Source organism: Sinohyriopsis cumingii, chromosome 5 (assembly GCF_028554795.1).
Source record: "Sinohyriopsis cumingii isolate HCF-2022 chromosome 5, ASM2855479v2, whole genome shotgun sequence".
Classification (NCBI taxonomy): domain Eukaryota; kingdom Metazoa; phylum Mollusca; class Bivalvia; order Unionida; family Unionidae; genus Sinohyriopsis; species Sinohyriopsis cumingii.
Window position 1 is genome coordinate 101,331,008 of NC_142965.1, and position 25,319 is coordinate 101,356,326.

Genomic DNA, 25,319 nt, shown 5'->3' on the forward strand with positions numbered 1-25,319 from the left:
GATTTACTACAGAAAATAATCGGTTATATAGATTGTATATTTACTTGCAACTATTGGCAACATCGATCACAGATTATAATGATTTGTCCGAACCACTATTTTTTTTTAAAAACCGTAAATCTATAGAGAATAAAAGAATTCTCAACTAGTCAATATATGCCGTCACACTTAAGATAGGAAACGTCACTGTATAAATTCGCCTAACTATTCAATTGCTACGTGAGTATTTCACAGAAGAACGTCAATAACCCAGCATTAACGCATGTTTTGGCTATTGTTTAGAAATTTGAAAAGATGAATGTTTGAATTATGGATTCAATCAACCTGTGAAAGACATATATATTATTTTTGCTGCCATTACAATTTGCGTTTCTCAGTGTATGCCAATTGATTTTCCGCAAGGTTGTATAGAGATAACTTCGAAACAAATAACATGTAGTTTTTGTTACTGTCCATACAGAGGATTTTATGTCTGAAAGCTTCAGACCAGCTTTGCACTTTTCTAGTACTAAAGTAGGCAATCAATGGAAAGTGTATGGTTGAGAGAGAGAGAGAGAGAGAGAGAGAGAGAGAGAGAGAGAGAGATGATGATGATGATGATGATTTGTGGCATAGGTAGTCACACATTCGCCTGACTGGACTGAAAGCTTATGATTTATCCTACTAAAATCAACCATTCTTGACAAGTCATACGAAGACACATTCCTTACACAAATTTCATAGTCTTACGGATACTGAAAGAAAGTTTATCTTTTTCTATTGATATAAGTTTAATACTAATTTTTTGTTCTTCATTTTAATTAATAGAATGCAAGTTAATACTAGTTTTTTTCAGTTTAACTAATGGAATGCATATTAATACTAGTTTAACTAATGGAATGCAAGTTAATACTAGTTTATTGTAGCTTAATTAATCTAATGGAAGTTAATACTAATTTAGTTTTAGTTTAACAAATGGAATGTATGGTTAATATTAGCGTATTTCAGTTTAACTGATCATAATAAATGGCCAAGCTCTATAGGCAGTCAACTGCATAATAAAACAGTTGTAATTCAATATGGGTGAGTGACTGAATACTGAACTAAATGCACGAATGTTTTCAATTGATAAATTGGGGCTTTAAAAAGAAGAAAATATGGTTTTGCGTGTAAGTGACAGAATCGAATCTTCTTGGTTAGAGTTGCATGGTTTCCATGTTCACAGGCTGTGTATTCCTTTAGATTATATTTTCTTTCCTGGTTTCCTAAAAAGCTTTAATGTGTGTTGATGCAAGATTGTCCCCGTAGTCATCACCATCAGTAAGTAATCAGTTTTCAGTACCACGGTCATGTAATATGTCACGATGTCCAGTATGGTCATCTTCGGCCAAATACTGCTAAGGATTCTTCGATCGGTAGGTTCATGTTTGCGTCATCGTTGTGCCCGAAGTCCTTAAAGATGATGTCATCTCTCGGTTCAAAGTCGCCTTTTTCTAACCATCTAATGCTGCTTGATTAATAGTTTCACACACACACACACACATATTCCACCCTTTGAACACCAATGTGGACTATCGGCATGGTGTGACAGTACATTTACCCTCGTATTCAGTGTATTGCTTCTTACCGTAAAGACTTTTACCATTCCTAAGTTCTATACCCTTGTCTGCGTGAAATTTTATGAATGAGGTTTTCGTGGAGTTAGGATAATGGATGTTTCCAATTATGATAGTATATTGGCGATATGGCTTAAAATTCATCGGTAGATAAAACAGTTCGATATTCTGCTTCCTCTGGATGTTATTTGAAATTATCAAAGGATACATATATTATTCTATCAAAATAAAATATATGTGCTCACACACACACACACACACACACACACACACACACACACACACGTAAAATCTCTGGCATATTTCGGGTTGCTATTATTTTTAGTTGCATTGTTTATTATGGGTAAATGTATCTGTTGGACAGCCTTCATCAGACATGTATAAATACATTATTTCGACTTCACTGTGTTTAATTTTAATTCTGACCTGTTAATCGGACACGTAATCATTGAATTTCAGACTGATTGAGGAAAGATTTATATAGAGCCAAAATATTGTCCTGGAACATGGTTGATGAAGGCTGAATTGATGATGCTCACTCAGATCCATTTTCACGTTAAATATTCAAACGATTACAAGACAACCCCGTGAGCAAGAGAAAACGTCATCGTACCTTCTGTGAAGAAACAATTAATCACGATAATCACGATAATAGGTTGAAGTACTTACCAATCTCAATGTTATATTATTGTCATGGTTTATGCATCATTGAATGGAATGTGCCAACTTGGACCGCTTCAACCAGAGTGAACTGGCTTTCATCTGAATTTTTCCGGTATTTGAACAAAAAAAAATATTCACAGCAATCACCAAATAGAGTCGTTATAAGGACTTGATGTTTTTATTTTCTTTCTAACCCTTTGGTGACATGTTCTCAATCCAAGGAAGAATATATATATATATATATATATATATATATATATATATATATATATATATATATATATATATATATATATATATATATATATATACTATTAAGAATGACAAATAACAATGTATAAAAACGTAGTTTTTGTGCTGATGACATAATAAAGTTGAATGTGTACGAAACATGTTATTGTTTTATAAAACTGGTTTGCTTTGACCAAGCAGCTAACACCTTAGTATTTATTAATTAGGTCGTATGCTCGAATACAGATGAATATATTTCATAGATTTTGGTTTGCAGTTACAGTTATCGTGATTCATTTAAACTGATTTAAGCAACATATATTCCGAGAAAAGCACATTATATAAAAGACAAAGAACCAATCCAATTATGATCAAAATAACTGAAAATAGAGATCATTATATATTCAAATATGAAAATATAATATCTCATATTGTGCAACACTTGATTGGGTGTACCTATAAAGTTGTACCCGCAGCCAAAAAAAAAAAACAAGACGAGTATTTTGTAAGCTAGAACAAATCAATAGAAACTGACTTACATTTCAGACATGGGAATTAGTATTTGAAAACGAAATTTGACCAGACGCCATTCTCGTCTCTCTGAACTTTTTTCGACTTACTTCCTTGAGGAGAACTAAAAAAAAACCCGCTGTGACGTTTATCTGAATCGGATTTGGATTGTTTCAAGATGTGTTCCAATAGTTTACAAAATTACTAAAATGTAATATACTGCTACACATGAGGTCAACCCAATTCTACCGCTTTTTTAAGTCACATATATACTGATATTTTTCATCCTATGAAAGTATGATGAATGTACGAAACAGGGGTGGGGCTGTTGTGCCGAAGAGTGAGTTTAGTTTTCTGAACTTCGATTTTGGAGCAAGTTTGGTATATAATAGAAAGAAAAGTTTCTTTTCCTACGTAATGCAGAATATATTTCATCTTGTGGTACCAAACGCGTTATATTTTAACGAGTGGCAGTATATGAAAATATTACGGTCATTATACGGAGAATCTCTTCATGGCCAACATGATTAGGGGACTCTTTCCAGTAATAGGGTAATTTAATCAATATGTTTTACTCCATACTCAGGATGGAACTATTTCTAGCAATAGGGTGACATAATCAATATGTTTTCTTCTGTACATGGGAGGGGAATACGTTCCAATAATATGGTAACATTATCAATCTTTTCCTCTGTAGAGAGGGGCACAAGCTCCAAGTAACAGCATAACATAATCAATATGTTTTCCTCGGTATAAAATAGAGGAGTGCCTTCCAATAACAGAGTACCATACTTAATATATATGTATTCCTATAAAGATTACAGGGCATTACCATCAAGTAACAGAGTACCATACTTAATATATATATGTATTCCTATAAAGATTACAGGGCATTACCATCAAGTAACAGAGTACCATACTTAATATATATATGTATTCCTATAAAGATTACAGGGCATTACCATCAAGTAACAGAGTACCATACTTAATATATATATGTATTCCTATAAAGATTACAGGGCATTACCATCAAGTAACAGAGTACCATACTTAATACATATATGTATTCCTATAAAGATTACAGGGCATTACCATCAAGTAACAGAGTACCATACTTAATATATATATGTATTCCTATAAAGATTACAGGGCATTACCATCAAGTAACAGAGTACCATACTTAATATATATATGTATTCCTATAAAGATTACAGGGCATTACCATCAAGTAACAGAGTACCATACTTAATACATATATGTATTCCTATAAAGATTACAGGGCATTACCATCAAGTAACAGAGTACCATACTTAATATATATATGTATTCCTATAAAGATTACAGGGCATTACCATCAAGTAACTGAGTACCATACTTAATATATATGTATTCCTATAAAGATTACAGGGCATTACCATCAAGTAACAGGGTACCATACTTAATATATATATATATATGTATTCCTATAAAGATTACAGGGCATTACCATCAAGTAACAGAGTAACGTCAATGTTTTCCAAGTAACAGCAATATATTCTCATCAGTATACAATAGGGGACGACCTTCTAGTAACAGAGTATCATAATCAATATATATGTTTAACTCTGAAGATTAGAAGGAATTACCATCAAGTAATAGAGTAACAGTAATCTGGAATCATTATCAATATGTGTGATCCTCTCTCTCTCTCTCTCTCTAGAAGATATTCGTATACGTTTCTCCACTACCGACAGTAGAGGACTACCTTATAACAATATTGTAACATTATCAATATAGGTTTTCCTCTGTAGATAGTTGGAACTACCTTCCAGTTATAGGGTAAGATTGTCAATATGTTTTCCTCTGTACACAAAAGGATACGACCTTCTCGTAATAGGGTACCTTTATCAATATGGGTTTTCCTCCGAAGAGAGTCGGAAATTACCTTCACTAAAAATGTAACATTAATACATTTTTCTTCCGTAGACATAGGAGATTACACTCCAATAATAGAGTAGCATTATCAATACATGTTCTCCTCTTCAGACATTAGTGGACTAATTACCAGTAATAAGGTAACATTATCAATGTATTTCTCGATAGACAGTAGAGAACTACCTTCCAGTAATAGATTAACATTACCAATATATGGTTCCCACTATTGTTACGACTCCAGGTCTTAAACTGTGTAAGAGAAAGCAAGTGAAACCAACAAGTTTAGCAAAAATAACAAATAATTAATATCTCTAAGTTACAAAGTGAAAATTTAAAAGACAACGTCAACATTGTGAATTAAGTTCAAACTGTCCTATACGTTCCATCAAAATTCCAAAATTATAAAATGTTCTGACGGAATTCCGATAATTTTGACTGTCCTGATATACCATTAGTACTGAATATCCTGGGGTCCCGAGTGGCCGAGTGATCTAAAGCGCTCTACGTTACGGATCACTGCCATCTCACCTATCTCTGCGTGGGTTCGAGTTTGTGAGAAAGCTTGCCAGTAGCTTCTCGTAGGTCGGTGGTTCTTTCCGGGGTTTTCCTGGGTTCTTCCTCCACCATCAATACTGGCCGCCATGTATAGCCTATCGTGTGCTGAAAAATGGCGTTAAACCCTACAGCAACAACAACAACAACTGAATGTCCTGATATACCAATAGTCTTGAATGTCCTGATGTACCAAAAATGTTGACTTCATGATGTACAAATAGTCTTCAGTGTCCTAATGTACTAATACTGCAATCTAGAATGTCTTTGAAAGAAGTCACAAAAATTCCAATGTAGCGTGTTAGTTCAAAGTAAGTGAACACTTAGTAACATTTGTTACCTGTAAACTCTGATATCAAGTTGATTCTAGACACTGATCTTAAGATAGGAATAAATAATTTGTTTACCAAGCATATATATATATATATATATATATATATATATATATATATATATATATATATATATATATATATATATATATATATCATTTATATCATTTGACCTGCGACGCAATATTACTTTTTAGAAAACAAATTGACAGTTCCACTAACTCATAAGCAATGTTAGGCCTTGAACTAGAATCTTAATAGACATCTTGTTTACTGCTTACAATTATTATGGAATTCAGATGTGCGAATACTCGATCCACAACCTTCAATAACGGACCAAAGTCAAGTACACAATAAAAATTATGTATACATAAAACATCCTATCATAAAGAAAAAAAAGATATATACAATAAAGCTTTCTTTCACATATTAGTCAAATATACAAATGATACTATAACAATTTAAATCACATGGGAGGTTTCATACGAACGGCACAAAATAGGAAGATAATCAAAGAGACTCGGAGAATAGTTACATACACAAGTAGATGCATTTGCAGTAATAATATTCGAAAAAAGATCACAATTAACTAAACTAAAGCCGAGTCTGAGTGTAGCATGATGGATTTGAGCTTACAGAGCACCTATGTAGAACATTATTTCGTTCTTTACTTAAGTAATGTTAGCATCGTGGTTATTTCCTACCCGATAACCTTTTCTAAACGTTTCTTCTAGAGGGCAAACGTGGAATTGTTGGGCATTCATTTTCGTGGATTTCTTAGACGCTAAATAACCCAAATTGTTTGGTTTGATGCTTTATGAGTCAGTACACAAGTATGTTATTTAGTATCGAGGCAATTAGTTCAAGTGCCTTACCCAAGGATACACCGAGGCAGATGACCCAGGCTTAGATCCCCCCCAAAGGAACCATTTTTGAAGGAAATATGATATACCCACATTATAATATGCCTATCCTTGAATTTGATTATCGATGAAAGTTTTAAAATAACTTGTGTAAAACAACGCAAACAGATACACACAATATAAGTATGTCACCTGTAGTAGTAGTCCAGCAGAACCTGATTTGAAATACCAATCCCTTCTGCCCAAAATGTCATATTCTCTCAAGACAGGTGGTCGCTAATAACAGGTCATAATACTATATAATTGACCAATCATTGCATTTATAATATAGACTCTCGAGACGGACGCTCTATCATAGCAGCAGTCTCTCAAGACAGGTTTTACCGTAGTGATAGTAATATACGATGGTGACAGTGAGAAGAATGGCGTCTTTAATTACTGAAGAAAACACATAGCATAATCTTCAGATTTGGGTATTCGAGTTAAAAATGTCCATATATGACTTTCCAAGTTAGTAAAGAAAATCAACATTATTACAAGATAAACAAAAATACTATTAAAAAGAATAAAATTATTATTATATATTACATCTTAGGTAGAAAGGTGTGAGGTAAGCGGTAACTGACGAATAGTAGAATATGATTAAATACCGGTGAGGTCGGGTAAGTCCTCGGGGATGAGTATTGTGTGGGACTGGTTGATTTGTGGGTGGTTGGGAGGTTCTACAAAAGGACATTAATATCCGTATATCCCGCAACGTACTTACTCATCAATTACACATATTTTTTTTTATATTTTTTTATGTACCCGGAAAAGATTTCATAAAACTTAGACCGAGTTTTCTCTGTTTTGAAAATCGATCTCTTGTATTATATGGCTATTACATATCCTTACCACGACATGAAAGTCAGTAGCTCAGTGCGTAGAGCTTCAGACTAGTACTCCAAGGGTTGCGGGTGAAACACTCGTCCAGGCCAGCCCATGTCGGATGCCTTGACATGTCTATGGAAATATATGCTTATATTGAATAATATGCTAATAACTTTGTCGAGCAAATATGATATACACTAATTAATTAACTAAAAGGATGCACACTAAATATGTTCCTAAGATGATATACACATTTAATGTTACTAAGATGATACAACATAACATTGTTTGTTACTAACATGATACAAAATGATTGTGGCACTAAAATGGCATACGTTGTTTATGTTACCAAGATGACAAACACTGAGTATGGTACTAACATGATAAACACTCAGTATGTACTAACATGATATACACTGATTATGATATTACAACAATACACACTGATTATTTTACTACGATATTACAGACTGATTATTTGACTAAGATGATCTACACTAACCATGTTTCTAAGATCACATATACTGACTATGGTACTAAGATCACACATACTGAATATGGTACTAAGATCATACCAGCTGAGTATGGTACTGATATCATGCATAATGAATATGGTACTGAGATCAAACGTACTGTGTATGGTACTAAGATCATACCAGCTGAGTATAGTACTGAGATCATGCACACTGAATATGGTATTAAGATCATACATACTAAATATGGTACTGAGATCAAACATACTGAGTATGGTACTAAGATCATACCAGCTGAGTATGGTATTGAGATTATGCACACTGAATATGGTACTAAAATCATACATACTGAGTATGGTACTGAGAACATGCACACTAAATTTGGTACAAAGATCATACAAACTGAGTATGGTAGTAAGATCATACACACTGATGATTGTACTAAGTTCATACACCCTGATTATGGTACTAAGATGATGCACACAACCACGCATGCTGTTTATATTATTAAGATGCAGCACATTGTTTATGTTATTATGATGATAGACACTGTATAAATCACTAAGATAAAACGCTCTGAGTATTGTACTAAGATGATACACGATGCATATGGTATTACGATAATCAGCGTTGTTTATGTTGATGTGGTGATATATACTGTTGATGGTACTAAGATCATGCACACTGAGTATGGTACTAAGATCAAACACACTGAATATGGTACTAAGATCATACACACTGATGATGGTACTAAGATCATACACGCTGAGTATGGTACTATGGTCATACATACTGAGTATGGTACTCAGATCATACCTAATGATGATGGTACTATGGTCATACATACTGAGTATGGTACTAAGATCATACCTAATGATGATGGTACTAAGCTCATACACATTGAATATGGTGCTATGCTCATACATACTGAGTATGGTAGTCAGATCACACATAATGATGATAGTACTAAGATCATACACACTGAATATGGTACTATGCTCATACATACTGAGTATGGTACTAAGATCACACATAATGATGATGGTACTAAGATCATACACACTGAATATGGTACTATGCTCATTCATACTGAGTATGGTACTCAGATCATACCTAATGATGATGGTGCTATGATCATACATACTGAGTATGGTACTAAGATCATACACACTGATTACGGTACTAAGATCATACACACTGATGATGGTACTAAGATCATACATACTGAATATGATACCAAGATTATACATGCTGAGTATGGTACTAAGATCATGCACACTGAATATGGTACTAAGATCATACATACTGATGATGGTACTAAGATATACACACTGAATATGGTACTAAGATATACACACTGAATATGGTGTTATGCTCATACATACTGAGTATGGTACTGAGATCATACATGATGATGGTACTATTATCATACATACTGAGTATGGTACTAAGATCATGCGCACTGAATATGATGATACACATAGATTGGTACTTGGATGATACAGACATACTGAGTACGATACTGAGATTATGCACACTGGGTAGGGTACTAAGATGATACACGGTTTGGTACTAAGATGATATACACTGAGTAGGGCGCTAAGAAGATATATATAGAATATGGTACTAAAATGATATACACTGTGTATGGTACTAAGATGATGCATATAGTTTTATACTACGATGATACACACATACTGAGTACGATACTAAGATGATGCACACTAAACACGGTATCAAGATGTTACACATTGAGTACGGTACTAAGATAATACACACTGAGTACGATACTAAGCTGATGCACATTGAGTATGACATTAAGATGATGCACATTGAGTACGATATTAAGATGATGCACATTGAGTACGATATTAAGATGATTCACATTGAGTACGATATTAAGATCATTCACATTGAGTACGATATTAAGATGATGCACATTGAGTACGATATTAAGATAATGCACATTGAGTACGATATTAAGATGATGCACATTGAATACGATATTAAGATGATGCACATTGAGTACGATATTAAGATGATGCTCACTGAGTACGATATTAAGATGATGCACACTGAGTACGATATTAAGATGATGCACATTGAGTACGATATTAAGATAATGCACACTGAGTACGATACTAAGATGATGCACACTGAGTACGTTACTAAGATGTTACACACTGAATATGGTACTAAGATGATATTCATTGAGAACGGTACATATATACATAACGTTTATGCTACTAAGGTGATGTACACTGATTACAGTACCAATATTATGAACATGAATATGTTACTAAGATGTACATTATTTATATTACTAGGATGATACACACTCGATATGTAACTAAGATGATACACACTCGTTATGTTACTAAGACGACACACACTCGTTATGTTACTAAGATGATACACACTCGTTATGTTACTAAGATGATACACACTCGTTATGCTACTAAGATGATACACACTCGTTATGTTGCTAAGATGATACACACTAGTTATGTTACTAAGATGATACACACTCGTTATGTTACTAAGACGATACACACTCGTTATATTACTAGGTTGATACACACTCGTTATGTTACTAAGATGATACACACTCGTTATGTTACTAAGATGATACACATTGATTATGGTACTAAAATGATATAAACTGAGTTTTTATTTAAACGAATGAAAGACGGATGACTACACGTTATAATCAAAATTGTCATGACTTAGAAGAATTCTATTAAAGTAATCCATTATATGCTATTCTTAATAACATCCTTATTAACATTCATGTATTACCAAAATGAGGCTATGCTTGGTAGTTTGGTAAACAAACAAAAGAACAACACACAACATCATTCACTACAATGTAATTCAAATCAGACTGTCTGGGTGCCATCACTCACACGAACAGAGTGGGTGGGTTCGTGAACCTTACCATGATAAAATAAATAAAAACAAGTAACGAGTTAGAATTAGAAAACCAGACTAGCTGTTCTTGAATTTATTATTCGTTGTTACTCTTTATGTATCAGAAGATTTTGTTTGTTTGTTTGTATTTTTTCTTATTTCTTTTCTGGTGTTTTTCATGTTTATTTTAATGCGGAAATGCTAATTTAATGTTGTGAAAACATGCATCCTAATCCCTTTTGTATAATTTAGCACACATATTTGTTTGAACCAAACGAATCATGAAAAATACCACAAATAACGCTTCGTGATAAAATTTGGAAAAGAAAAGGCCGCTTGATCGCGAACTAAAATACTGTTACATATCTAGATGAGCGGTTCCTCATCACGACATTGCAATAACCGATTGATTTTGTAGCTCCGTCATTCATGAAATATACAGAAAGCTTAATGGAAAACAATATTCATCACGGGTTTTGTTCAGTAGTAACCATCGATGATGCAATTGCAAATAGGTACTCAACCGCTCCGGTGGCCTAGTGGTTAGAGCGTCCGCCTCGAATGCGGGAGGTTGTGGGTTCGATCCCCGGCCGAGTCATACCAAAGACTGACAATAATGGTACTAACAACTGCCTCGCTTGGCGCTCAGCATTACGAGGTTAGTGTTAGGACTGGTCGGCCTGGTGTCAGGATAATGTGACTGGGTGGGACATCATGCTACATGTCTGCGGCATGATGCCCCAGTGCTAGACATCACTATAAACTGCCACACTGCAGCTATCGTAGCGATATGACTGAAAAATCGTTAAAGCTACGTTAAAAATCCAAATCACACACACGCACACATACACACACACGTAGAGAGGTGCTTGATTCTATCAGCATAAATGGGGAAACTCAAGATAACAAATTCCTCTCCCAGCTAACAATTCCACGTTGCTACAACGTTGTAGCAACGTTGTGGTAAGGTTCTTTTTAACAACAACGTTGTCAAATAATGTTGTGGCAACGTGATTTGGTGAACAAGTGGGAACGTTGCTACAACGTTGTTGTCTAACGTTATTAAATAACCTTCCTAGAACATTCTTACAACATTCAAATCCTATATGGAAATCTGATGAAACCAGCTTGTGTTTCTGAAACACATATTCCGCACTTTTGGCAAGAATGTCCAAAAATCAACAACATTACAATAATGTCAACATTACCATCCAGCTAGGAGTTGCGATAGCAGAAATGTCAAGACTGCCATTGTGACAGTAGTAGGTGTCAGTTCTGCACCATTTTAATTCTTGACAAACCAAACATCACCAGTCATTTGACCATAATAATAATACTAATAGGAATAGCACTCTGCATTCATTGATGCGTGACAATTCTCACAATTCAGTTCAAAGTTGCTCATATAATAATGCACTCTTCACAATACAGAATTTTTATTTATCATTTCATACACTTAAAAAGAATCTTAGATAAAATAGTAATGATACTAATTTAATAAAAGTTGATACGTCCATTCTGAAATTTGCAATCAGTTTCAGTGCAGGTGTTCTAACACGGTTTATATGCAAACACTGCTTTCTGTTCATTGTATGAAATCCTCTTGCTGGGCAGTTTTCCTAACAGCAGGGCCTTCCATTAGATTTAAATGGGACATGTGAGTTCACAAAGTAGGCAGAGGTTTGGGGAGATCTACTCCAATGGGGATAATTATTTTTTTTTTAGGTAGCAGGGTGTAAAGTAAAAGCAGATGGGTAAACCACACTGCTTTTTTGCCTGATAAGGAATCAACTGAATTTGCAGACTGAAGGTTCAAACATTAGTTTTTAAGAGACAAAAAAGAAAAAGGAAACAATGCAACATATATTTTAATGTCACATTTTGTTTAGATTTAGTTAAGATTAGAACTCAGAATCGGACTCCTCCTCCACTCTAAATAGTATCTATTTCTTCTTCTGCTCAGGCGCCTGCAAATTAAAAAATAATTTAAAAGTCACATATCATCTCAGCACCGCTTACATATGCAGAAGTCACATTAACTAACATTATTAAATTTTATGAAACTTTCTTCACTGCACTTGTTCTTCCCTTAATATTGTTAAGCCAAGTTAAAAGATAACTTTGTACTTATGTGCCATTTCAGGCAAGTGGATGGTGAAATCAATTTGCGCAATGATGAATTTATTTTGTCCAAATATTGTATGTGAATAAAAATTCCAAGTGGATATCAGACAAGATGGATGAAAATTGTAGTTAGCTGTACTCAAGTCTTAATAGTCCTAGAAACTATGATAAGCTGATTTTGTTTGCAATTTAAAAATGCATCCACAATGCTTTAAAAACCTGAATCCAATGTTGATGAAATAAGAGTCAAATGGCTAACCTTGTATTTTATCCCTCCTTGTTGGTTGGGTGCATATTTGAGGGTCTCCGATATGGCCTCTTCAATTTCAATTTCTTTCGCTTTGCCATTATTTTTTCAAGCAAGCTATTGCAAGAGTAACACAATATTTTAAAATAAGTTTCACAACAAAGAATGCATTGCAGTTTTCTAAATGCCAGCAATAATCAATGGAGTACTTATAAAATATGTACTTTGAAATGTGGTCTCAGGTTCTTTCATATAGATGTCATTGCAGTATGTGTGAAGAAACATGTAGTACCTTATCCAGTCAAGGAAAAATCTCTGGTGAGTCATTTTAAAAAATAGACGATTGAAATCAAGTCATACCTACTTATCCAAACTCGGCATATCACAAGGTCTTGAAATGCTTTTTTCCCTTTACGTCCCTTTAGACTATACTCTGACCAGTCTTTTTGTTCCTAGCCGTTTCATCATCATGCGGACACTATCTCACATATTACACCCGCCTAAGGAGCTCAAGTAGTATATCTGAAAATAATAATAATAATAATAATAATAATAATAATAATAATAATAATAAAATGACAAAATATGCTTTAATATAGTTTTTTTGCCATGATTTTGCATGCAAATTTGTTTGCTTTAACTTGAAACAATTTGCCAACACCAAGTACTAACACAATGTACTAACAACAATTATGAAACAAATTAACCACCGCGAATCATTTAAGCAGCAGAGAGACTGAGCCCACCAACTATTCGTTCCAACAGAACCCTCTATCGAAAACACTCTTGATAGAGGATCTTATTTCACAAAATAAACCCTCTATTCAGAAAAAACTATGATAAATAACTCTTCTCTGCTGACTAGAAGATTTATTTCATGAAAAATAACTAACTATAAAAATACTTCTTGACTCGGTGGGGGGTGGTGGTCGATGAAACACTTGGGGGCTCAGTCTCTCTGCTGCTAAAAATGTAAATATTTTTAATCCTTCAGGATTTCTAGTTAAAAATTGTATCCAACCCAACTCGATACCGTGTCCGAGGATCATGTAAATTTATTGTTACAAATCCGTATGGTTTTCGTTGAGCATGACTAAAGAAATTTCTGAATCTATTTATGTCCATGTCACCGCCGCACAAAGTTCGATGAATATTTTGTAACGTGTGTGCGTCAACTCCGTTAAACACTGCAAGAATATTGCAATTATCTCTGATCACTTTTGGTATTTGTGTGTATCGTTGAGTTACATAAATCACATCAACGTTTTTATGCCTGCCGCGGAAAAATATCCTGGCAGGGTTTGATTGTTTGTCCAGCATGATATCATCGTACACGACTAAATTATTAATACTCCCATCAATATCATCGATACTCGGTGCTTCATTGATATCAGTTATAAAATCAATAACATCTTCTTCACTTATCGATTTTGCACTTTCGTTAAAATCTTTTAATACCTGAAAACATCGCTGATCGTCCACTGATGGGGCTATCAAATATAATTTATCCCACTTCATCCACTTCATTATTAAATTAAGTAACAACTGCGTCTTACCCGACCCAGATGGGCCTATAATAATCATTCGAATTGAATTTGGTAGCACTGAGTTATGTTTGATTGGCTCTCGTCGCTTTGACGCAGAAAAGTCAGTGATCTCCATTAGATATATCATAAAATAAATATGAATTTATATTGTGTGAAATGCCGAGCACATACCCCAACTGCGGATATGACAACAATTACAACAAAAAATAATCGACAAGCGCTTACAGGCAAGTGTGAACGATGCGGTATAGCGAAGTTTAGATTTATTATTAAAAAAAAAGGAGGTGATATCGCAGCCAAGTTAGGAAAATTACCAGGAACACCGTGGGCTAAATACCCAGGAGAAAAACATCTTCCAGGATATAATTACTGTGGTCCAGGAACCCGACTTGATATCAGACTTGATGCTCAGGATCAACCAAACCCAGGTGAGTATCCGATAAACGCTATTGATAAGGCGTGTCATGCTCATGATGTAGCTTACCAAAGCAAGGATTTGCAACAGCGCCATCTCGCAGACGTGAAATTAATTCATGCGTTGGATGCCATCCCTGATAAATCTTTCAAGGAGAGGTTAGCATCCTGGTTAATAAAAACTGCAATGAAATCTAAGCTTGTATTAGGCGCTGGTAATTAATTATAATGGAGTCTATTTATTATTCCCCAAGAGGATACTGGAGAGGTAACGCAGCAATTAGTAAACTTGCCAGTGCAGCAAAAGTCACACGTAATACTGCTAAAAATTGGTTATCCCGACAGGCAATATGGCAAATTTATCTACCGCGTCCTAAACAAATTCACTTTGCGCATTTCGATGTTAGTGTGCCAAATGAAGTTCATCAGGCTGATATATTATTTCTACCACATGATACTATCCGAAGACGCACATACAAGTACGCGTTAACCATAGTTGATGTTGCCAGTAGATACAAAGATGCTGAACCGTTAACGACTAAAACAGCATCTGAGGTTGCTTCTGCGTTTGAAAGAATTTATCGGCGAGGACCTCTACGATGGCCAAATTTATTACAAGTTGATCCTGGTAAAGAATTTCAAGGTGCAGTATCATCGTTGATGAAGCAACATAACGTCACCATCAGACGAGGACACACTGAAATACATCGTGATCAGGCAATTGTTGAGCGATTCAATCGAACACTTGCTGAGCGGTTATTTGGATATCAATACGCGAAGGAATTCATTCAAGATGCGAGATCGCGCGAATGGGTTGCAAGATTACCAAGTGTGATAACTGCGCTAAATAATGAAATTACCCGAATCACCAACATGAAACCTGCCATCGCGATCACGAAAAAAAGTATACCCGTACGACGTGATTCTTCAGCACAGCCGATACTGGGTAATGTCACAGTTAGATATTTATATGAACCAGGTGAACTTGAAGGTGGTAAACGAAGAGCAACTGATCCTATTTGGAGTGTTACCACACACAAGATATCCACCGTGACAAGATCCACTGGCAGACCAGCAATCTATTCAACTGCTCCTCAACGCGGATTCACACGTGAGCAACTACAGGTAATTCCCGAGGATACGCAATTACCGCCAAAATCACTGAAGTGATTTCGATCACTTAACTAGCGCCTCTACGTCGATTACACTCAAGACAGGTCAACATGATATTATCACGTGTATGACCGCGACTGTTATCTTTTCTATCTACGGTAAATTGTCTTGAATTTTTATTTGAATACTGCCATAGCATTATACAATTACAACTCGCACAGTGATTATTCTGCTGTTGTTTCAACGCGTTAATAAATTCAACATCAAGATCAAAATCGCGATTATTTTTTTTGTCACTCTGTTTGTAACCGGCTAATTTTTTTCTTATTACATCATCATCGCTGTTGTTTTCATTATTAATTTTATTAGCGTTTGATTCATCCAAGACAATTCTTCGCAGTTGAGACATTCTTCTGACTCTGGACACAGCTAAGTAGACTAAGTTTGACCATTCGATTCGATCATCAACGATCCAGACAGTTGTATCTGAAATAGTCAGTCCTTGAGATGAATGAATTGTCATTGCGTATCCTAGCGTCCACGGGGATTTATTCATTTATAGTGCGTCTTTGACAGCATTAATATCAACTAGCACAATATCATTCAGTACTAAATTCTGTTTCTCTGTCTTTCCTGGAATATCAACATCTATATTCTGTAACCGCGTATCAGCTGGTCTATAACATAACGGCACTGGCAACATTGGAAACTTTTTTTGTTGCAACCGAAATAGCTGTTGTTGAAGTGTGTCTCTGACTATCTTTCTATTTGCCACTATCAAATCGTCTGGCTTCCACACGCGTAAAAAGTTGCTCATCGAAGTTTCAGGAATCATCTCGCGCATAATTTCACATTGAATTTTATTCGGTTGTAGCCTGATTAGTGTTTTAAATTCTTTCAACGTTGCATCAAGTGCTCGGTAATCATCAGACACTTCCTCGTAATAATCAACAAAATTCCTCAGCCAATCATGAGGAGATGCGCCGACAAACGGAGGTGGTTGACCGTGATCGCCGCACATAATCACTGCAGTATTTTTCGTTAGCAGCCAATCAAGAAATGTTTTTAACGTTTCCAGCGGTACCGTACATATCTCATCCCAAATTATTATATCATTGATATATTTTGTTCCCATTCGATCTGACATCCACACACCGCCGCTGTATTTGAAAAAGCTGTGATAAGTACAAGAATTGACTCCTCGTTGTTTCATTTCCCTGGCAAGCCTGTGTGTAGGTGTTAGCACAATCATATCCGATTTTCCACGAAATAATTCAATCGCTCGAGTTGTTTTACCAGACCCGCCCGGCCCGTTTAAATAAACAGTTTTGTGTCTAGTGATTGGATCATACACAGATGGTGCGGAAGATATTTCTGGCATCTCGGATTTACAATAATCATACTTAATTGCAACATCAGCGGATTCACAATACTCGTGTAACGTCTCGGCTTTTATTCTCCACGAACCCCATTCATCTCCGCCGCAGAATTTCATTATATCGGTCAGTGATTCTGAATATTTTTTATCGATATAAAATGAATCCGTGGCAACTCTAACTGCGGTGTCAGGAAATCGATTTACCATCGATAACAAATTTATAGAAACATAAGCCAGCATTGAAGATCTTAGATGTGTGTACTGAGGCGATTCTCCGTCGATATAACTTACAATTGTGCCCAACTTTTTCCCGTCGGACAAGAACACATCCTCCCGATTACAAAATATATTTCTTGCAACAGCGTCAGCAATTATAAAATCCAATTCAGCATCATCGATAATCAACCGCGAGTGATGCATTTTATGATCAAATGCTGCACCCTGAGTAAATTTACCAATTATTCTTCGACCGAGATCTTTTGCTGCTTTTTCACTATTGCTGAGTTTGATCTTGAGAACTTTAGGAGCCTCACTGACAATGACATCCATCGGGGTATTTGGACACTCTCGTGCATACTCGCCGATAACTTCATCGAGGGTAATACGCTCCGGTGTTGGTAACCAAACTGAGGTCTGCGGTTGATATGATATGATTGCTTCACTGACAGTCAACGATACCAGTATTCGGCTGTCAAGCATATATCGCAATAACACTATTGGTACCCAGCGCTTTTCACTGAAGTGCCTGCCAAACCAAACATAACAAATCTGATGAAGCCCTTTAGCAAATTCAAACGAAGTCACACGAGCAAATCCTGTCAAATCAAAATCGGGTAAAACGCCGTTTATAGCAACTCGTGTCATCGAGTTCGTGGGATGTCCGAGTCGCTTAAAGTATTCACTGCACTCGCCGTTTCCGAGAAAGCTTCCTGGGTAGCAAGCAATCATATCTACGGAAATCATATCCCGGTGGTTATACCGGGTATTCCACAGCCCGCCATGCCCATACTCGACACAACTTAATTGTACATCCGAGAGAAACTGACTTCGGGTTGGTCTCCACGAATTTCTTTCTCTAGCGGCGTGAGCTTGGAACTGTAAAACAATTAACCAATAACTGATCAGTGTTTTCTTTCGCATATTTCTCTGCGAGTTTTTTCATTTGTTGTTGCAACGATTCCGTCCGGTATAATTCCCCGTTGGGTCTCACAAATTGATCATACTCGGAATCTTCGGAACTTCTAAATAACCACACTGACACAGGGTCGGTTTTACTCAGTGTGTAAATAGCATCAAATATATTGCCGCGATAAAATTTGACAACACGATCTCGTGGAAATATTGTAACTGCATCAGTCCAGGCATGAGAGTTATGATCAATAATTTCAATCGGTGATCCTGACTTTTTATAATGCTTCGAACTATATAATATTTCTCCGGTTAGTGTTTTTACTGTTATTGAACATTTTAATTTACTTGATAGCACAGCAACATCATTTATTGATGCCCCAGTATCCTTAACCGATTCAGCCCATGTTGATATTTTTTCACGTCGCAAATCGGTTAAACCGTTTCCTCGTTTTGCGTTTTTAAAATGTTCCATTACTCGCTCAGCTACACAATTCAGCGTCGACATCTTCATCGGGGCGAGTTTATCAATTTTTGTTTTTTTTTACAGGATATCTTCCGTAAACGACCGCAGTTACAGGATACGCTCGAGCATAATAAGGAATATCAATTCCAACGAGCATTCCTGGTCTGGAATTTCTACTTAACAAAATGGTTTTCCCGTTGGCAAGAACAGGGTCAAGTTTGTCACGGATAATCCACTCATCGGAATTTGTTTGCGCAATAAATTTTATTCTGAAAACATATTTCTTAGTACGTCCATCTCTTTCATATCCATCAAACAGATAATCAATAATTGTTTTTGCTCGGGCATCAGTCATTGTAGCATCGAGGATGACCTCATCGTTGCGGGTAATTTTAAATGACGACCATACATGAGATGCGCCCTCGTCGGGAAATTATCTTTTACCCTTGTTGATAATATTAAATAGATCAGCTAGATACGGTCGTCGTGGATCCGGGTTTAACCTGTCAAGATCGAATCTCCCAGCGCCAACTGCGGATAATCTTGAAAACTCTTCCATATTATATTTAAGACAAATATTTAAATAAGAAATAGTATATATAAATGAATAAATGCAAGTGGTTAAAAGTTGGATCTGTAACAGTCTGTGGTAAGTCCTGCAGAAAGTAATTCTGCGGTGAACACATGCAAAGCATCAAACGAGGAGGCACAGGACCCATACCATGCCTGCGATGTGGCATTGGTGTCAGGGATAAAACACAATTATGTGCGGGATGCGGGGGGAAACGATACCGTGAACTCAAGCGATATTACAATAAAAAAAATAACGGAGACGCGCTAAAATCCGAGAGTGATTATATAACTAGGTTTTCAGACAAATTATAAATTAGACAAATATATTATTATATAAATGAGCCAAGAATTTGTCTCACATCCAACCATTAAAAATTATGAAGCATCTCACGAGGGAATAGTGAGACATTGCAGAGTGAAAAAGCCAGTTGGTGCTGTTAATAATGCTGGTTATCTGGTGTTTAGTGTTGGAAAAAAATTATTCTAATCACAGGATTGTGTTCGAGTGTTTCTATGGAGAGATCAAAAAAGGTCTTGTAATTGATCACATTGATGGACAGAAACTTAATAATAATTTATCCAATCTGAGAGCTGTGACGCAGAGCGAAAATTGTAGGGCTGGTAATACTGGGGGGAAGAGAGAGTCTAGGGCAGTTGTATCTATAAATTTAAATACAAATGAAGAAATAATATTTTGCTCAATGACCTCAGCTGGCTTGTACTTTGGTATTTGTTCATCCTCAGTACGAAAAGTTGCAGAAAATATTACCAAATCAGCTCTGGCAAAAAAGTATAATAATCAGAAAATTATATTTCCTTATTGTTAGGTAATTTACTGTAATCCGAGAATTTTCCAAACGGAGATAACTCTGCAGTGACTGTGTGAAAATCCTTCGGATTTTTTAAGTCAATGATACAATTATTTCCCCTTGTCACCCTGACGATTTTCTGCATAAGGAAGTAAATAACTTCCCTTGACTCTATCAATGTGACAGCGCAAGAATGATTTTATCCTTGACGCTGTCAGGAATAAACGCGTATTTTTTTTTTCACAGACAATATCACTATTTTATTACACTTGTTCGGGTTTATGGTTCATCTGTATTTTTCACACGATCATATTTAAGAAAATACGTTTTAAACAAATCACGCTGAGCTATTTCTGAACTTTCAGGTATCAGTCAGTTTATATACGATATCGTCCTAATACTATATTGGGGTTTCGAAACCGAACGAAGTTGCACAACTTTCTCCGTTATCGCCCAGTTAAGGGGTGACCTTTTACCCCAAAACGGGATTGATTTCGGGGGTGGGTGTGCAACTTGTTGGACGTAGAATATAACCCCGCATCTATGTTTGTACCGTCCTAGGATAAGTTAGAATTAAGTTTTATGTTTGTACCGTCCTAGTGATTGTAAATACAATTGCTGTAAAAATAAACAGTAAGCTCTACGGTCAAAATACGGCTAAAAGAACCGACCACGAGGATGCCGAGAAGCTATAAGAAAAGCTCTGTAAGACTCTGTGAGATAAAAAAAATCTGAAAAATAAAAAAATTACCTAAAACACAAAGTAAAAAATCTCAAGTCTGAAAGGACCTCGTGGGGACCCATAAGCCAATCAGTTTATTATTTTTTTTATTTTAAATATATAAAAATATATATAAATATGAATCGAGAAAATATTAATAATGTGATTGATGCTATTAAAAAATTAGAAAACAAGGATTTAATATATTACTAAATGTTGAAACTATTCTGTCAGATTTTGAATCATTATACGAAGCTAAATGCGCAGGGCGTTATATTCTTCCTGCTCAATATCGATTCATAAAGATGATTCAAAATAATTTGTATAAATCGCTGGCCAGCGTAGCGGAGACACAAATAAATGAATTTGTTCCACTGTCTCGTGCAATCGAAAAGATCAGGCTGGCACTGGCAGCCGAGTATGAAACAAAGAAGATAATTAATAATCGGGTCAGGAAATTAAAGCATTGTATGTCAGCTGACGCTGTCAATGATGAAATCAAGGATGACTTTGTCACGAATGACGAAGTCATTCACGAGGAAGTAAATACCTCACCTTGATTGCATTTTACTTAGAAGTGAAATCCTTGACATCGTCAAGGAAGTAAAAAAAAATATTACTTTTTTTTTACTGTGTAAATTATGCAATTGTCCGATTTCGTTGGTTTTTGCTAGCTGATACCCTATCAGGATTAGCAACGTGGACAATTTCTCTGATTTTTACTAGCAAATACCCTATCAAATCTGTGACTTTGGACTGTTTTGTTGATTTTTACTAGCAAAATACCCTATCAAATCTGTGACTTTGGACTGTTTTGTTGATTTTTACTAGCAATTACCCTGTAAAAATGAGTACTTTGGACTGTTGCAAAAAAATATTATAATAAAAAATAAAATCCCGCAGGAAAAATAATTATTACAGTATTTTTGCAACTGTCTGATGTCACTGATTTTTACTAGCAAATACCCTATCAAATCGAGGAAAATGGACGATTTCTCCCTACGAAAATCAGGAAAATTGTCAGTGGTAAAAAAAATATATATAAAGTAAAATATTTTCAAAGAATTTCTGGAAATGTCAAAGACATTTCTACTGAAGCATTTTATTAAGATGATCCCGTGAAATGCACGAGTGAACATAATTGAGGATTTGGTCTGCGTCACAAGTAATCATCGTGATATTGTTTTCGCGGAATTGCTTCAGCTGAAAATCTGTCAGAAAAAATCATCATTGCCGTACTTATCGATGATTATTTTAACATAACCCGGTAAATGGTTTCCGGTAAATAATTTTCGGATGAATTCTTCAAGTGCGCTTTTGTCATGTATGAAACATTTCACGTGCTGATACATACTATATTTTTCGTGTTCATTTAATATAATTTATTGTGACAGTGCTGTCATTGATGATGATGTTACCAACAGTGCTATCATCGTCGTCACTGTCACTGTCAATAAAATCACTGTCAGAGACATCTTCATCTTCATCACTGACAACAAAATCACTGTCGTCGGAAACACCTTGTGTTTCTACGCTAGCGTCAGAACTGTCAGAGAGATTTTCATTGTCATCATCGTACTTCCGGAAATTCGAAGATTTTTGGGACATTATTATGATATGATATTATTAATTGAAAGTCTTAGGATTTCACCAGCAAATTAATACTAATAATTTCATTTCTCAAGTCCAAAAGTCTACCCTGTTGGTCAGTGACTTTAAAATTCATCCTTGTCAGAGTTGGACTCAAACACTGCAGAAATACTGGATTGATTGGCTCTTGTACAATCAAAAACCCAGGTGGTTCTTTAGGAGTAAATGAGTATAGTATAAACCCTTGCTGGGCTTGATTTGATATTGTTGTGTCTATGTTGTAACTGCCATCAATTGCCTCACATACAAGATTGACCGCGACAACATCAGTGATATTTACGATGCCCGGAGAAACATGTCGGCCATCACCGGTTGTAGAATTGTCATATTTAAGAATAGTTGGCTCCGGTAGTATTCGTTTGTGTTGTGCAAGTATGTCATCGAAGTATTCATCGACGATATCATTAACTGATTTTTTTTAACTCAGCCGGGGAAACGTATCCTGGTAATTTATAATTTGGGTCACTCACGTTGATTTTAAGTATATCTAATGTTGCTCGGAGAGCCCGTAGACTAGCTTCCCTTTCTTTTCTGCTCTCTGTTATTAACTTTACCATAGGATCTAGACCACTACTCCTTCCCCCCAGCGTTAGTTTGTATTCATCTGCTGCAAGATCTCTTATTTCTTTTTATCGTTTACTGATTTCTCCATTTACGTCAGCAACTGCTCTATTGTTCAAAATATCCATGTAACTCGCGACTTTATTTAATATTTTGATTTCGCTGATGATATCATCACGGGAACCTGTTATATCGCTGATATGTGATTGAAAACGCGAACGTAAATTCTTTAGTCGTTGATTGTGCAATTCACGATAATAATTAAATAGATCAGTAAGATCCTGCAGCGAATATCGATGAACGTTTTCAGAGTCGGGAAGAGAGAATTCCCATCTGACTAGACCTGTTGAGGAAGGTTGAAGAGAATATTCTGCTTGATAATCATAATCAGGATTACCACTTGGAAAAGTAAATACCGGGACAACACATCTATCGTCTTTTCTAGGATCCTCCGGGTGATAATATTTTTTCTCCGCGTCAGTGATATAATCAGACTTCGCTGGTTCTGGTGGTATCGGTGGTGTCGGTGGTTTTGATTCAGGCCATCCTAATACTGTTCTGATTGAACTGTTATAGATATCTACGGCGTAACCTGGTGAAGCGATTTCGATGATCGTTGACAACGTTGGCTCGTGTGCGGTTATTGATATTTTTGCTTCCTTGGTGGTGATACGCTTCATTTGACGCTGTATTTCTTTGTTGATTTCTTCTATCTGATAAGACCCTGTTGGTAAATGAATGACATTCCAGTCGGGGGTACCGTCAGGGTTATTCTGTTACGAAAATACAAATGAATTATTGGGCAACTGTCCGTGAAATGATGTCGACCTGATATTGGGCCAACTGTTATATACTCGTAATTGTGCCAACGCGATTTCTTTTACTGGAATTGCAGTTGGAAAATTAATATTAAACTTTGGTTGCGTCGAAGATATTATTATCATTGATGTTTTTACCGGAGCTGTATTTGCGGCTATGTCGAGTAAAGCTCGATGCTGAAGTGGTTCTGTCATTATTTATCAGTGATGTTTTTAAATCCTCATATATCTTGGTGAGCTCGGTGAACTCGGCCGTGGAAATATTGCTGTCAGCGACGGATTCCGATAACGCGTTAGAAAGTTTTGAATAACATTTCTGAGTAAGTTCTAATTTAGTTGTGTACTCTCGGAGTTTGTCGCTGGCGCACGATGATATTTTTTTTGCGATGATGCTAGCGACTCCGGCAACCGTAGTTGTCGCTGACACCGCAATGGTGGTGGCAATCGCCACGGTAACCGGAGTCAACGCTGATAATACTACTCCGGTTGATGCAACAACCGCAGAAACAGAATACACTAGCACATCTAACACGGTTACTCGTCGTCGATATTTCTTTGTTTTTACCGTGCACTCGTTGATGATATTTTTTAACTCTGATTGGTATTCACGTATTTGATTGTATCTGTGCCGTTGAGCATCTATCGTTGAAGATTCTTCGAGGGTTATCGATAGCATTTTATTATTTTACGCGGTAACCAATTGAGGTGTTTCTGAGACGAATTCCAAACACCACCAGTAGGATGTTGCGGTTAATTTCTTGTCTGCGGCTTCCAGTATAAATATTTCTTCGGTTCCGCTGTTTAATATAATAGTCACAACCCCCGAATATTTGTCAGTGGAATGTCTCCAGGGATAT